The sequence below is a fragment of the Triticum aestivum genome, chromosome 7B (genome assembly GCF_018294505.1).
Source record: "Triticum aestivum cultivar Chinese Spring chromosome 7B, IWGSC CS RefSeq v2.1, whole genome shotgun sequence".
Classification (NCBI taxonomy): domain Eukaryota; kingdom Viridiplantae; phylum Streptophyta; class Magnoliopsida; order Poales; family Poaceae; genus Triticum; species Triticum aestivum.
This window is the reverse complement of record NC_057813.1, coordinates 707637455-707648327: the sequence shown is the minus strand read 5'-3', so window position 1 is coordinate 707648327 and position 10873 is coordinate 707637455.

Genomic DNA, 10873 nt, shown 5'->3' with positions numbered 1-10873 from the left:
ATCATGTTTTGCTCGTGGAAGAGGCTTAGTCAACGGGTCTGCAACATTCAGATCCGTATGTATCTTGCAAATCTCTATGTCTCCCACTTGGACTAGATCCCGGATGGAGTTGAAGCGTCTCTTGATGTGTTTGGTCCTTTTGTGAAATCTGGATTCCTTTGCCAAGGCAATTGCACCAGTATTGTCACAAAAGATTTTCATTGGACCCGATGCACTAGGTATGACACCTAGATCGGATATGAACTCCTTCATCCAGACTCCTTCATTTGCTGCTTCCGAAGCAGCTATGTATTCCGCTTCACATGTAGATCCCGCTACGACGCTTTGTTTAGAACTGCACCAACTGACAGCTCCACCGTTTAATGTAAACACGTATCCGGTTTGCGATTTAGAATCGTCCGGATCAGTGTCAAAGCTTGCATCAACGTAACCTTTTACGATGAGCTCTTTGTCACCTCCATATACGAGAAACATATCCTTAGTCCTTTTCAGGTATTTCAGGATGTTCTTGACCACTATCCAGTGATCCACTCCTGGATTACTTTGGTACCTCCCTGCTAAACTTATAGCAAGGCACACATCAGGTCTGGTACACAGCATTGCATACATGATAGAGCCTATGGCTGATGCATAGGGAACATCTTTCATATTCTCTCTATCTTCTGCAGTGGTCGGGCATTGAGTCTTACTCAATTTCACACCTTGTAATACAGGCAAGAATCCTTTCTTTGCTTGATCCATTTTGAATTTCTTCAAAAACTTGTCAAGGTATGTGCTTTGTGAAAGTCCAATTAAGCGTCTTGATCTATCTCTATAGATCTTAATGCCTAATATGTAAGCAGCTTCACCGAGGTCTTTCATTGAAAAAATTTTATTCAAGTATCCCTTTATGCTATCCAGAAATTCTATATCATTTCCAATCAGTAATATGTCATCCACATATAATATCAGAAATGCTACAGAGCTCCCACTCACTTTCTTGTAAATACAGGCTTCTCCGAAAGTCTGTATAAAACCAAATGCTTTGATCACACTATCAAAACGTTTATTCCAACTCCGAGAGGCTTGCACCAGTCCATAAATGGATCGCTGGAGCTTGCACACTTTGTTAGCTCCTTTTGGATCGACAAAACCTTCTGGTTGCATCATATACAACTCTTCTTCCAGAAATCCATTCAGGAATGCAGTTTTGACATCCATTTGCCAAATTTCATAATCATAAAATGCGGCAATTGCTAACATGATTCGGACGGACTTAAGCATCGCTACGGGTGAGAAGGTCTCATCGTAGTCAATCCCTTGAACTTGCCGAAAACCTTTTGCGAGCTTTGTAGACAGTAACATTACCATCAGCGTCAGTCTTCTTCTTAAAGATACATTTATTCTCAATTGCTTGCCGATCATCGGGCAAGTCAACCAAAGTCCATACTTTGTTCTCATACATGGATCCCATCTCAGATTTCATGGCTTCAAGCCACTTTGCGGAATCTGGGCTCACCATCGCTTCTTCATAGTTCGTAGGTTCATCATGATCTAGTAGCATGACTTCCAGAACAGGATTACCGTACCACTCTGGCGCGGATCTTACTCTGGTTGATCTACGAAGTTCAGTAGTATCTTGATCTGAAGTTTCATGATCATTATCATTGGCTTCCTCACTAACTGGTGTAGGTGTCACTGAAACAGTTTTCTGTGATGAACTACTTTCCAGTAAGGGAGCAGGTACAGTTACCTCGTCAAGTTCTACTTTCCTCCCACTCACTTCTTTCGAGAGAAACTCCTTCTCTAGAAATGATCCATTCTTAGCAACGAATGTCTTGCCTTCGGATCTGTGATAGAAGGTGTACCCAACAGTTTCCTTTGGGTATCCTATGAAGACACATTTCTCCGATTTGGGTTCGAGCTTATCAGGTTGAAGTTTTTTCACATAAGCATCGCAGCCCCAAACTTTAAGAAACGACAACTTTGGTTTCTTGCCAAACCACAGTTCATAAGGCGTCGTCTCAACGGATTTTGATGGTGCCCTATTTAACGTGAATGCGGCCGTCTCTAAAGCATAACCCCAAAATGATAGCGGTAAATCTGTAAGAGACATCATAGATCGCACCATATCTAGTAAAGTACGATTACGACGTTCGGACACACCATTACGCTGTGGTGTTCCGGGTGGCGTGAGTTGCGAAACTATTCCACAGTTTTTCAAATGTACACCAAACTCGTAACTCAAATATTCTCCTCCACGATCAGATCGTAGAAACTTTATTTTCTTGTTACGATGATTTTCAACTTCACTCTGAAATTCTTTGAACTTTTCAAATGTTTCAGACTTATGTTTCATTAAGTAGATATACCCATATCTGCTTAAATCATCTGTGAAGGTGAGAAAATAACGATATCCGCCACGAGCCTCAACATTCATCGGGCCACATACATCGGTATGTATGATTTCCAACAAATCTGTTGCTCTCTCCATAGTACCGGAGAACGGTGTTTTAGTCATCTTGCCCATGAGGCACGGTTCGCAAGTACCAAGTGATTCATAATCAAGTGGTTCCAAAAGTCCATCAGTATGGAGTTTCTTCATGCGCTTTATACCGATATGACCTAAACGACAGTGCCACAAATAAGTTGCACTTTCATTATCAACTCTGCATCTTTTGGCTTCAATATTATGAATATGTGTATTACTACTATCGAGATTCAATAAGAATAGACCACTCTTCAAGGGTGCATGACCATAAAAGATATTACTCATATAAATAGAACAACCATTATTCTCTGATTTAAATGAATAACCGTCTCGCATTAAACAAGATCCAGATATAATGTTCATGCTCAACGCTGGCACCAAATAACAATTATTTAGGTCTAATATTAATCCCGAAGGTAGATGTAGAGGTAGCGTGCCGACCGCGATTACATCGACTTTGGAACCGTTTCCCACGCGCATCGTCACCTCGTCCTTTGCTAGTGCCCGCTTATTCCGTAGTTCCTGTTTCGAGTTGCAAATATTAGCAACAGAACCAGTATCAAATACCCAGGTGCTACTGCGAGCTCTAGTAAGGTACACATCAATAACATGTATATCACATATACCTTTGTTCACCTTGCCATCCTTCTTATCCGCCAAATACTTAGGGCAGTTCCGCTTCCAGTGACCAGTCTGCTTGCAGTAGAAGCACTCAGTTTCAGGCTTAGGTCCAGACTTGGGTTTCTTCTCTTGAGCAGCAACTTGCTTGCCGTTCTTCTTGAAGTTCCCCTTTTTCTTCCCTTTGCCCTTTTTCTTGAAACTAGTGGTCTTGTTAACCATCAGCACTTGATGCTCCTTCTTGATTTCTACCTCCGCAGCTTTCAGCATTGCGAAGAGCTCGGGAATAGTCTTGTTCATCCCTTGCATATTATAGTTCATCACGAAGCTCTTGTAGCTTGGTGGCAGTGATTGGAGAATTCTGTCAATGACGCAATCATCCGGAAGATTAACTCCCAATTGAATCAAGTGATTATTATACCCAGACATTTTGAGTATATGCTCACTGACAGAACTGTTCTCCTCCATCTTGCAGCTATAGAACTTATTGGAGACTTCATATCTCTCAATTTGGGCATTTGCTTGAAATATTAACTTCAACTCCTGGAACATCTCATATGCTCCATGACGTTCAAAACGTCGTTGAAGTCCCGATTCTAAGCCGTAAAGCATGGCACACTGAACTATCGAGTAGTCATCAGCTTTGCTCTGCCAGACTTTCATAACATCTGGTGTTGCTCCAGCAGCAGGCCTGGCACCCAGCGGTGCTTCCAGGACGTAATTCTTCTGTGCAGCAATGAGGATAATCCTCAAGTTACGGACCCAGTCCGTGTAATTGCTACCATCATCTTTCAACTTTGCTTTCTCAAGGAACGCATTAAAATTCAACGGAACAACAGCACGAGCCATCTATCTACAATCAACATAAACAAGCAAGATACTATCAGGTGCTAAGTTCATGATAAATTTAAGTTCAATTAATCATATTATTTAAGAACTCCCACTTAGATAGACATCCCTCTAATCCTCTAAGTGATTACGTGATCCAAATCAACTAAACCATGACCGATCATCACGTGAGATGGAGTAGTTTTCAATGGTGAACATCGTTATGTTGATCATATCTACTATATGATTCACGCTCGACCTTTCGGTCTCCGTGTTCCGAGGCCATATCTGCATATGCTAGGCTCGTCAAGTTTAACCTGAGTATTCTGCGTGTGCAAAACTGGCTTGCACCCGTTGTAGATGGACGTAGAGCTTATCACACCCGATCATCACGTGGTGTCTGGGCACGACGAACTTTGGCAACGGTGCATACTCAGGGAGAACACTTCTTGATAATTTAGTGAGAGATCATCTTATAATGCTACCGTCAATCAAAGCAAGATAAGATGCATAAAAAGATAAACATCACATGCAATCAATATAAGTGATATGATATGGTCATCATCTTGTGCTTGTGATCTCCATCTCCGAAGCACCGTCATGATCACCATCGTCACCGGCACGACACCTTGATCTCCATCGTAGCATCGTTGTCGTCTCGCCAATCTTATGCTTCCACGACTATCACTACCGTTTAGTAATAAAGTAAAGCATTACATCGCGATTGCATTGCATACAATAAAGCGACAACCATATGGCTCCTGCCAGTTGCCGATAACTCGGTTACAAAACATGATCATCTCATACAATAAAATTCAGCATCATGCTTTGACCATATCACATCACAACATGCCCTGCAAAAACAAGTTAGACGTCCTCTACTTTGTTGTTGCATGTTTTACGTGGCTGCTACGGGCTTAAGTAAGAACCAATCTCACCTACGCATCAAAACCACAACGATAGTTTGTCAAATAGACTCCGTTTTAACCTTCGCAAGGACCGGGCGTAGCCATACTTGGTTCAACTAAAGTTGGAGAGACTGTTGCCCGCAAGCCATCTCTGTGCAAAGCACGTCGAGGGAACCGGGCTCGCGTAAGCGTACGCGTAAGGTTGGTCCGGGTCGTCTCGTCCAACAATACCGCCGAACCAAAGTATGACATGCTGGTAGGCAGTATGACATGTATCGTCCACAACTCACTTGTGTTCTACTCGTGCATATAACATCAACATAAATAACCTAGGCTCGGATGCCACTGATGGGTTTCGTAGTAATTTCAAAAAATTTCCTACGCACACACAGGATCATGTGATGCATAGCAACGAGGGGAGAGTATTGTCTACGTACCCAACGCAGACCGACTGCGGAAGCGATGACACGACGTAGAGGAAGTAGTCGTACGTCTTCTCGATCCAACCGATCAAGCACCGAAACTACGGCACCTCCGAGTTCGAGCACACGTTCAGCTCGATGACGATCCCCGGACTCCGATCCAGCAAAGTGTCGGGGAAGAGTTTCGTCAGCACGACGGTGTGGTGACGATCTTGATGAACTACAGCAGCAGGGCTTCGCCTAAACTCCGCTACAGTATTATCGAGGAATATGGTGGCAGGGGGCACCGCACACGGCTAAGGAATAGATCACGTGGATCAACTTGTGTCAACTTGTGTGTTTAGAGGTGCCCCTGCCTCCGTATATAAAGGAGGAGAGGAGGGGAGGCTGGCCGGCCAAGGGGGGAGGCGCAGGAGAGTCCTACTCCCTCTGGGAGTAGGATTCCCCCTCCAATCCTAGTCCAACTAGGATTCCTCGGAGGGGAAAAGAGGAGGAGGGGGCCGGCCACCTCTCCTAGTCCTAATAGGACTAGGGGAAGGGGGGGCGCGCAGCCCAACTAGGGCAGCCCCTTCTCTTTTCCACTAAGGCCCACTATGGCCCAAATAGCTCCCGGGGGGTTCCGGTAACCCTCCCGGTATTCCGGTAAAATCCCGATTTCACCCGGAACACTTCCGATATCCAAATATAGGCTTCCAATATATCAATCTTTACGTCTCGACCATTTCGAGACTCCTCGTCATGTCCGTGATCACATCCGGGACTCCGAAAAACCTTCGGTACATCAAAATGCATAAACTCATAATATAACTGTCATCGTAACCTTAAGCGTGCGGACCCTACGGGTTCGAGAACAATGTAGACATGACCGAGACACGTCTCCGGTCAATAACCAATAGCGGGACCTGGATGCCCATATTGGCTCCTACATATTCTACGAAGATCTTTATCGGTCAGACCGCATAACAACATACGTTGTTCCCTTTGTCATCGGTATGTTACTTGCCCGAGATTCGATCGTCGGTATCCAATACCTAGTTCAATCTCGTTACTGGCAAGTCTCTTTACTCGTTCCGTAATACATCATCTCACAACTAACATATTAGTTGTAATGCTTGCAAGGCTTATGTGATGTGTATTACTGAGAGGGCCCAGAGATACCTCTCCGACAATCGGAGTGACAAATCCTAATCTCGAAATACGCCAACCCAACATCGACCATTGGAGACACCTGTAGTACTCCTTTATAATCACCCAGTAATGTTGTGACGTTTGGTAGTACCCAAAGTGTTCCTCCGGTAAACGGGAGTTGCATAATCTCATAGTCATAGGAACATGTATAAGTCATGAAGAAAGCAATAGCAACATACTAAACGATCGGGTGCTAAGCTAATGGAATGGGTCATGTCAATCAGATCATTCTGCTAATGATGTGACCTCGTTAATCAAATAACAACTCATTTTTCATGGTTAGGAAACATAACCATCTTTGATTAACGAGCTAGTCAAGTAGAGGCATACTAGTGACACTTTGTTTGTCTATGTATTCACACATGTATTATGTTTCCGGTAAATACAATTCTAGCATGAATAATAAACATTTATCATGATTATAAGGAAATAAATAATAACTTTATTATTGCCTCTAGGGCATATTTCCTTCACTAGATGCAGGAAGGAGTCGGTCGATGTGTGGAGTAATAGTAGTAGATGCAGAATCGTTTCGGTCTACTTGACACGGACGTGATGCCTATGTTCATGATCATTGCCTTAGATATCGTCATAATTATGTGCTCTTCTATCAATTGCTCGGCAGTAATTTGTTCACCCATCGTATTATTTGCTATCCTGAGACCTATGGCCCCTGGGTCTCTTTTACATCATATTAAGTCTAATTTCCATCATACTAGTTTCCGATCTATAAACCAAAAATACCAAAAATATTTACTTTACCGTTTATCTTTCTCTATTAGATCTCATTTTTCCAAGTAACTGTGAAGGGATTGACAACCCCTTTATCGTGTCGGGTGCAAGTTTGTTGATTATTTGTGCAGGTATTCGGTGACTTGTGCGTTGTTTTCTACTGGATTGATACCTTGGTTCTCAAACTGAGGGAAATACTTACTCTACTTTGCTGCATCATCCTTTCCTCTTCAAGGGAAAAACCAACACAAGCTCAAGAAGTAGCAATGGTCATCTCCTAGATTGATCTTGGTGAGGCTAGGGAAATTTTTGTTTCCCATGCAACATTCCCCAACAACGCCATCTTCAAAATATCAGTTAAACAAGTACAAAAAAGACTGGCTTAAGCATTTCAGCAAAGCGTTCAAATTCTTCTTCATCCTTATTCTTATGTGGCTTAGGAGGAAAGGGCATGGGTTTCTGAACCTATGGTTCTCTTCATTTACCATGTTTTCTAGCAGTGAAATCTCTTTCATCATAACATTTATTTTTAGGAGGTGGGTTATCAAGATCAACAACAGGTTCTTGATGTCTACTAACAACTTATTCTTGTAGACTCGTGTTGGGCCTCCAAGCGTAGAGTTTTGTAGGACAGTAGCAATTTTCCCTCAAGTGGATGATCTAAGGTTTATCAATCTGTGGGAGGCATAGGATGAAGATGAACTCTCTCAAACAACCCTGCAATCAAATACAAGAAATCTCTTGTGTCCCCAACACACCCAATACGATGGTAAATTGTATAGGTGCACTAGTTTGGCAAAGAGATGGTGATACAAGTGTAGTATGGATAGTAGATATAGGTTTTGTATACTGAAAAAAAACAAGGTAACAAGTGATAAAATGGAGCGCAAACAGTATTGCAATGCTTAGAAACAAGGCCTATGGTTCATACTTTCACTAGTGCAATCTCTCAACAGTGCTAACATAATTGAATCATACACCAATCCCTTAACGTGCGACAAAAGAGTCACTCCAAAGTTCTTATCTAGCGGAGAACATAAGTTGAAATTGTTTATAGGGTACGAAACCACCTCAAAGTTATCATTTCTGATCAATCTATTGAGCTATTCCTATAAGTTGTACAAACAGCCCTAGAGTTCATACTAAAATAACACCATATGATACACATCAACCAAATCTAATGTCACCTAGATACTCCAATGTCACCACAAGTATACGTGAGTTGATTATTTGATATGCATCAACCAACTTTAGATTCATAATATTCAATCCAACACAAAGAACTTCAAAAGGTGCCCCAAAGTTTCTATCGAAGAAAGTAGGACGAAAACGTGCATCAACCCATATGCATAGATTACCCCAGTGTCACCTCGGGAATCCGCGAATTGAGTGCCAAAACATACATCAAGCGAATCAATATGATACCCCATTGTCACCACGGGTATTCATATGCAAGACATACATCAAGTGTTCTCAAATCCATAAAAGTATTCAATCTGATAATAGTGAAACCTCAAAGGTAAAAACTCAATTCATCACAACAAGATAGAGAGGGAGAAACACCATATGGTCCAACTATATTAACAAAGTTTGCGGTACATCAAGATCGTGCCAAATCAAGAACATGCGGGAGAGAGAGAGAGAGAGAGAGATCAAACACATAGCTACTGGTACATACCCTCAGCCCAGAGGGTGAACTACTCCCTCATCATCATGGTGGCCGCCAAGATAATGAAGACGGCCTCCGGTGATGATTTCCTCCTCCGGCAGGGTACCGGAACAGGGTCCTGATTGAGTTTTCGTGAATACAGAGGCTTGCGGCGATGGGACTTCTCATCTAGGGTTCTTTTCGGGGTTTTTGGTATTTATAGGAATTTTTGGCTTCAATCTCACGTCAGGGGGGGTGCCCAAGGGGCCCACAAGCTCAAGGGGCGCGCCCTAAGGGGTCATGCTTCCCTAGGCTTATGGCTCCCTCGGCCACTTCCTGGTCCAGCTCCGATGCTCTGTGAGTCTATTTTGGTCCATAAAAAATCACCGTAAAATTTCAGCCCATTCCGAGAACTTTTATTTCTGCACAGAAAACAAGACCATGGTAATTCCGCTGAAAACAACGTCAGTCCGGGTTAGTTCTATTCAAATCATACCAAAAACATATAGAATTGTCATAAACATGGCATGAATACTTCATAAATTATAGATACATTGGAGACATATCAGTTCTATTTCATTACCATTATCTGGTTCTTTATCATTGTCTGGTTGAGCATCTGCATGAACATCATCATTATCATTATAGTTATCACTAGGTGAATGTTCATTACCAGATTGTGTCTCATCATTAGAAATAGATGTTGGAAATATGCCCTAGAGGCAATAATAAAATGGTTATTATTATATTTCTTTGTTCATGATAATTGTCTGTTATTCATGCTATAATTGTGTTATCCGGAAATCGTAATACACGTGTGAATACATAGACCACAACATGTCCCTAGTAAGCCTCTAGTTGACTAGCTCGTTGATCAACAGGTAGTCATGGTTTGCTGACTATGGGCATTGGATGTCATTGATAATGGGATCACATCATTAGGAGAATGATGTGATGGACAAGACCCAATCCTAAGCATAGCTCAAAGATCGTGTAGTTCGTTTAGCTAGAGCTTTTCCAAATGTCAAGTATCATTTCCTTAGACCATGAGATTGTGCAACTCCCGGATACCGTAGGAGTGCTTTGGGTGTGCCAAACGTCACAACGTAACTGGGTGACTATAAAGGTGCACTACGGGTATCTCCGAAAGTGTCTGTTGGGTTGGCACGAACCGAGACTGGGATTTGTCACTCCGTATAACGGAGAGGTACATCTGGGCCCACTCAGTAATGCATCATCATAATGAGCTCAATGTGACCAAGTGTCTGGTCACGGGATCATGCATTACGGTACGAGTAAAGTGACTTGCCGGTAACGAGATTAAACGAGGTATTGGGATACCGACGATCGAGTCTCGGGCAAGTAACGTACCGATTGACAAAGGGAATTGTATACGGGATTGATTGAATCCTCGACATCATGGTTCATCTGATGAGATCATCGAGGAGCATGTGGGAGCCAACATGGGTATCCAGATCCCGCTGCTGGTTATTGATCGGAGAGGCGTCTCGGTCATGTCTGCATGTCTCCCAAACCCGTAGGGTCTACACACTTAAGGTTCGGTGACGCTAGGGTTGTAGAGATATGAGTATGCAGTAACCCAAAAGTTGTTCAGAGTCCCGGATGAGATCCCGGACATCACGACGAGTTCCGAAATGGTCTGGAGGTGAAGAATTATATATAGGAAGTGCAGTTTCGGCCATCGGGAAAGTTTCGGGGGTCACCGGTATTGTACCGGGACCACCGGAAGGGTCCCGGGGGTCCACTGGGTGGGGCCACCTATCCCGGAGGGCCCCATGGGCTGAAGTGGGAGGGGAACCAGCCCCTGGTGGGCTGGTGGACCCCCCCCCCTTGGGCCCCCGTGCGCCTAGGGTTGGAAACCCTAGGGGTGGGGGCGCCTCCACTTGCCTTGGGGGGCAAGCCACCCCCTTGGCCGCCGTCCCCCTTGGAGATCCCATCTCCTAGGGCCGGCGCCCCCCCAGGGGGCCTATATAAAGAGGGGGAGGGAGGGCAGCCGGACCCGTGCTCTTGGCGCCTCCCTCTCCCCTTGCTACACCTC